Genomic DNA, 7341 nt, shown 5'->3' on the forward strand with positions numbered 1-7341 from the left:
ATTGACCTTATGCGTTATATTTTCCTTCAGCGTTACTACTTCTTAACTTCACATTTCTACAAGATGTTTTTAACTTCACATTTCTACAAGATTTTTTTAATATTCATTTCTACAAGATTTTTTTAATATTCACAACATATTTCTGCGTGTAATGATGCCGACAACAACGTTACTTATTGATGACTGCGCAGTGAGAGTATATTAGACAAAACAACACAGATATACAAACCAGTTGGTTTGCGTAATTTTAAAATCCTTACGTTTCATACAAAAAGGTGTGTGTGTGTGTGTGTGTGTATAAGGCTAATGATGGCTGAGATATCTGAGATTTGCTATAGATAGAAAAAAAAAAGATATCGCTTCGACTTAGTCCTATGAGAGTCGACAAGATATGAGACTAGCTATTATCGACTTAGACCAAAATGAATGATTAACAAAAGCGTTCGTAATTAAAGACATTTAAAGATAATTAAGGATGAGTTATTCGTCTCAACGAATAACTCATCTCCAGACAACTTAATAAGAGTGAAGAATTTCGCCACAACAATTAGCAGAGATTTTTTTTTCTTCTTAATTTTAATGATTCAGTTGAATCCAACATTTTACCTGATACGACAAGCAGTTCGTTGGGACCACACGTGAGGAATCCGGCCATTTTAGGCGAATTATCTCCGGCACTTAGTTCACGGGGAGATGATGATGATAGTATTCGCGCTCGTCCTAGACTGCATAGCGACTGATTATAATAGGGAGCGGATTAACAACAGGTTCACTTTATCGTGCACTGTGTCGTCATCGTCATCCGGCCAGTTCTCTTTCTGGGAAATCTGCCAGTACATATTTACCCACTGTTAGTTACAAGGCCGTTTCTAGCAATGTGGGGGCCTTAGGCAAGATGCTGTTTGTGGTGGTGGGGGGGGGGGGGGGGGGGGGTTTTGCTAGATAGATAGGTTGGTACTTCACTTATCCCCGAGGGGTTTGTCAAACTGTGAAGAAGCGATTCTAAGATGCAAGAAACAATTACACTTCACGTTTATTTATTTCACATATATTTCAAAGTGCAAAGATAATAAAAAACAACAACAACACTTAAATAATGCTTAATTAACATCACAGTCACACACTTAACATAAAAAAACTAATATTTCACATTATTCACATAAACAATGTATTGTCCTCAAAATGACTGCTTCCGGGCTTTTTTCACTCACATGACACCTGCCTGCCCACCTCATGGTAGATGCTGATTATTGCAAGACCAGTGAGTCGATCCTGTCCCATGGAAGATCTTAGATCAGTGGTATTCATTGAGCGGATCTTGACTGGCGGCTCTCCATCCGGGAAATATGTAAATAAATTATTACCAAAATCCTGGATTATGAGGTTAGCTCTGTTATCTGATATTACTCGTCACCTGAATTCCCTGAACTTGCAACAGCACGGGAAAGAAAAGCACCCAGGCAGTATGTTGCGTGCAGTTACTGTATTCCAAAATAAGATCACAAGAACTATTCACACCTGACAGACAGTTTGCACATTTCTCAATACTCAGTACAGCCACCTCAAATAACCCTCAACTTTTGCATCACTTCAGTTATAATGAGTTTGAAACCGTATTGGAGGAGTTGAGAGAAGAGAATTTTTCAGTTTTATTGAGAACTCTTTCCATGTGCCAGCAGCATCTGTGACCCCAGTCATCCAAGACCTCTGCCATGATCATGCTGCATTACGGTGCCAAATAGTTGAACTTCAAGGCTCTCATGCAAAAATTAGTGAATACCACTGCCTTAGATAGTTCTTGATGAGCTCCAGCTTTGAGAAGCTCCTCTCTGCTGAGGGCACAGCCACAGTCACAAGCAGAGTGCAGGCGATGATTCTCAGGGCAACCCACCCAGGGGCCCTAGGTAATCGCCTAGTATGCCTATAGCTAAGAACAGCCCTGGTTAGCTGTCAAACATTCCTCTGTATAACAATGGGATATTTAAATGCAAGCAGTACATTGGGACACGATGACCTCCGCATCAAACGAAGAAAGAAAGAAACTTTTATATTTTGTAAAAGAAAAATGAATTCCTCCACCAATGGGCTGACAAACCTACCAGAGGAAACAACATACTAGACATCGTCCTATCAACAGAAGATAATCTAGTGTCTGACCTTTCAGTAGGTGCAAATCTAGGCAAAAGCGACCATAAAATTATCTTATTTCAAATTGATGTTCAACATAAAAAAGAGAAGAAGATATTAATGAGATTAGGCTACTGTCGACAAGACCTAAAAAAGCTAAAGGAGTACGTTAAAAATCTAGAGTACGACGAGAACGCAGGCATAGATAAACACTGGGAAACCTTTCATAAGGAATACACAGATGTATACCATTAAGGCAAATACTAACAAATGGCAACCCTCAGCCTAAGTGGTTCAACAGAGAAATTAAAAATACAATAAGAGAAAGAGACAGATTGCACAAATCAATGAACCCACACCCAACACCAGTAGAAGCAAGTAGGCATAAAGAACTCTGTAGATTGGTGGATAAATTAGTAAGAAATGCAAAGATAAATGAGGATAAGAGAGTTGCATCAGTTTGTAAAGAAAAAACCCAAAAGAATTTTTTGAGCATATTAATAGTAGGAAACCAAAGAAAAAACAAATAGCATAGATCCCCTAAGGGACTTTAGAGGTAACCTGATGAACTCAGGCTTGGAAAAAGCAGAGTTATTGAATAAGTTTTTTACCAGTGTATTCACAACTGAAGACTACCTCAATACCGGAACCTGCTATTAAATATGAAAAGGACAGAACCATTGGACAAAATAATATTTACAGAAGAGGACATTAAAAACAAAATAGATAAACTAAACAAGTTCAAATCTCCTGGCCCGGATGGGATTCATCCAAGATAAATTAAAGAGCTAAAAGAGGAGATAGTTCCTCACCTATATAAACTCTACAGGAAAAGTGCTGGACAAAGAAAGGCACCAAAAGGATGGAAACTAGGAAATGTGCCTCAGCTTACAAAAAAGGTCCAAGAGAAGAGCCGGGGAATTATAGACCAATCTGTCTAACGTCGGTCGTTTGCAAGATTTTTGAGTCCATAATTGCAGATCAAATTGTGGATCACATAGATAGAAATAACTTAATGTTAAACAGCCAACACGGTAGAGCAATAGATATAATCTACTTAGATTTCCAAAAAGCCTTTGACAAAGTTCCACACAAGAAACTAATGACAAAAGTTAGAGCTTTAGGAGTTGTAGGAGAAATAGCAGACTTGATCAAAGACTGGCTAACTTATAGAAAACAGAGTCGTAATAAATGGTGAAGAATCAAAATGGGCAGATGTATCAAGCGGAGTTCCTCAGGGTTCTGTCCTTGGTCCTCTCTTGTTTTTTTTTATTTACATTAATGACATTGATGTAGGTTTAACCAGCAGGATAGCCAAATTTGCAGATGACACCAAACTAGGTGTAAATGCAGTAGACCCAGATGCAGTGGAAAGTTTAAGAAATGATCTAATGAAAATAGTAGAGTGGTAAAAAAAATGGCAAATACCTTTTAACTTGGATAAGCGTAAAGTATTACAAACAGGAACAAACAACTCTCATGCCAGTTACACGCTGCTTGGGAATGACATAAATAGTGTAGAACAAGAGGAGGACCTTGGAGTCATTAGTACTATTACTAAGGACTTACAATCCACAAAACAGTGCATAAAAGCAGAAAAGAAGGCACAGAAACTAGTGGGATACATAAAGATGCAGTTCAAATACAGAAACAAGGAAACTGTGCGGCAGCTCCACACATCAATAGTTATACTCCATCTTGAATATGCAGTACAGTTTTGGTCACCAACACTAAGAAAAGACATAAATAGATTAGAAGGAGTACAAGCAAGAGCCACAAAGTTAATTCCATCCATCAGGCAAATAGGTAACCAAAGACGACTAGACAGTCTGAACATGTATTGCTTAGAAACAGGACGATTGCAAGGATAACTAATTGAAACATTCAAAATATTGAAGGGCATAACAAAAGTAGACAGTAACCTATTTACATTAAACGAAAACCAGACAAGAAATAATGAATGGAAGCTAGAACTGAAGAGATACAACACATCCCATTGTGGGAACTTCTTCACATACAAGATATGTGACACGTGGAATAAACTCCCACCAGAAGTTGTAAACGGCAACAGTGTGGAAGAGTTTAAAAGAAAGCTAGACAAAATCATTAGGACACTGTGAATGCACAGCAAAACCTGCTCCTACAGATAAGTGAGCAGACGATGTCTCCTTGTATGATGGACTAATAAGTCTTTGAGACATCCTAATCCTTGTAACTCCTACTCTGCTTCCCTTTCAGTGATGAATGACCTCATAGGTCCCCGCGCTTGGCCTTGGGCCAAATTCTATATGCCATTCCTCAAGAAGAGTGAGCTTAACTACTGCATCTCATGCCCAGCGCCATTCCTTACGACGCTCCTGATTGGCTGTTGATAAGCCAATCTCAGGGCTGGAAACTCTCAGTCTCTTGAGAGAGTTCACGTAGTCAGGATGTATGTTCCACCTCTCCCCTTTCAAAAGTTATAACTTTCATTGCACGTCAGTTTTATAATGACATAAGAATTATGAAGAAAATCGTAATATATAATAAAAAGGAATAGTGAGAGGTATATAGGAGGACTGATTGTAGCGAAAGAAATATCAATGGGATGAATAAATTTCCTCCATATAGAGGTTTCCACTGTAGGATATGAAAGGGTGATGGTGATGGTGATAGTGATAGTGACGATAATGAAGTCTTGATATCGCCCCCCCCCCCCCCCCCCAAAGACTTTTTCAATCGAGGGGCGCCTAAGTGCATTTTGCTATCTACCTGTAATACCATACACACACACACACACACACACACACACACACATATATATATTAATATAATTTATATATCTATATATATATATATATATATATATATATATATATATGTGTGTGTGTGTGTGTGTGTGTGTGTGTGTGTGTGTGTGTGTGTACCAGAGATCTCCTACTGCCCTACCACATGATGCGTTGAATTGCTGGAAAACCCTTGACTCGTCATCCTGCCGTCTGCATCCTGTAATGGCATTTACACTCGTGTTTTGCTGTTTATAGCTACAAAACGGTTTATTTATCTATTTATCTATCCGGTATTTATATTCGCTTAAGTATATTAATTTCTCTCTTAGTTTCTATACGTTTCTTGCTATTTTTTTTCCCATTTTGGAAAAAAAAATTTCACGCATGTAGTATATAAACGTCATATGATAAGGTATTTATCATTTACCTTTTAGCGTGTTAGTATTTTAAATAAATTATATATATATATATATATATATATATATATATATATATATATTAATATACATATATCAGCTAGTCGAGCCAATTTAATATTGTTTAATGATTGAATGTTTCAGCCTAAGAGAGAGAGAGAGAGAGAGAGAGAGAGAGAGAGAGAGAGAGAGAGAGAGAGAGAGAGAGAGACTGACTTTGCGGTTGGTTTCAAAATAATTTTACATGATTGTTTGTTTATATAAGTCTAGGGATGTTACTTGGATACGATGATTCGGTAACTGTCAAAAAAAGTAATTTGATATATTCGAAGCTGAGTTTTCCTTATAGAAAGATTAAAATGATATAATATGTCACTAATATAACTCAAGAAGCTAGCATATACTCCTATCTTCATCTTACTGAGACTAACTTTAGTCTCAAGATGAACACGATAAAAGATTTCGCCAAATACATACTATATTTAATTTAGAAAAAAAAGTTGTGCTTTAAGCTGTTTGACTAGCTTAGGTCGAAAATAATAACAACATTGTGTTGTTTACATATTAAATTCGTATTTTAAATGTTTTTACAGTGATAAGAAATGAAACATCGATAGTGATAAAATATTCTCTTGTATACTGTTATAATATGTGAGATATATGTGTGATAATCATTGAGTCAACTATAAAAGTTTTATGAAGCACAGTTTATTAAATCACAGAAAGAATAAAAATATGTCAACTCGTATGTACCTAAAAATGTCGAGGACCATCTGTTCTTTTATTACGATAATAATAGATCAGTATTATAGTTTATTCTGTAAGTGAAATAAGGTTTTATTTCACTAAGAGAACTATACAGAGAGAGAGAGAGAGAGAGAGAGATTGCGATTTTGCGGAATTTTAATTTACCATTTTATTGATATTTTGCTATTTACATTCATATTAGCATCTGAAAATTAGTAAATCATTTTTATCCTAAAAATATATTTAGTCCCGGAAATAAGATGAAAAACAGCAATTAGTGAATCTTGCTCTATGAAAAAATTCGCGATTTCGTTAATTTTCCGGGATATAGTACTATTTGGGATCCACAAAAAAGTAAGCAAAGTGTTTTATGGTAGAGTTTAGAGCATAAGTATGTAAAATATGTGGGTAGTTTGTAGAATGGTGCAACTACTATCACGTCGTATAAAAATAATACATACGTATGAACGAGGCTGTAGGTTGGTGACATCACGGTGATACGTTTTTTTTCGTGAATGAATATACATTTATGATAAAAAAAATGAGTTACTGTACTGATTACAGTACCGTACTGTAATATTAATGTAATCACATCAAAATAAAGTAATTAATTAATGCATACTGTAAACTTGTGAAGTGTATTTTTGTCTTTTGAAAAATGCTTTCCCCAAGAAATTATTCCTTGAAGAGGCTTTTTATTATGAAGACATGCCAATAATATATAAGATAGGCATTTTATTATGAAGATATGCCAATAATATATAAGATAGGCATTTTATTATGAAGATATGCCAATAATATATAAGATAGGCATTTTATTATGAAGAAGATAGCCATAATATAGATAGGCATTTTATTATGAAGATATGCCAATAATATATGAGGTAAAAATGGTTTTATTACGTTGACGCTTTGTCGCCGATCACAAACAATACATAATCTATGACAATTATTATTTGTATGACTGCATTGTTTGGGGAAGTTAATTAAGTTCTACCAAAATAATAATGAAGTTCGAATTGAAAATTAATGTTTTCCTAAATGTTATTACTACCGTAATTACACTACTACTATTAACATTTCTAAAAGGTTAATGAATGACAAAGGTCGCTATGAACACAATGTATCTCAATGTTTACATTTCATTGCTGGTCACTCCAAGTACAAGTTGATGCCAATGATGTGGAATTATTCCATGAATAGGGGGGTGGGGGTGGGGGGGGGGGCAAGTGCCCAACCTTTCCCCTATGCGCAGGCTCCCATAGATTTGCGAAACAGCAGCG

This window comes from Macrobrachium nipponense, chromosome 13, assembly GCF_015104395.2.
Source record: "Macrobrachium nipponense isolate FS-2020 chromosome 13, ASM1510439v2, whole genome shotgun sequence".
Classification (NCBI taxonomy): domain Eukaryota; kingdom Metazoa; phylum Arthropoda; class Malacostraca; order Decapoda; family Palaemonidae; genus Macrobrachium; species Macrobrachium nipponense.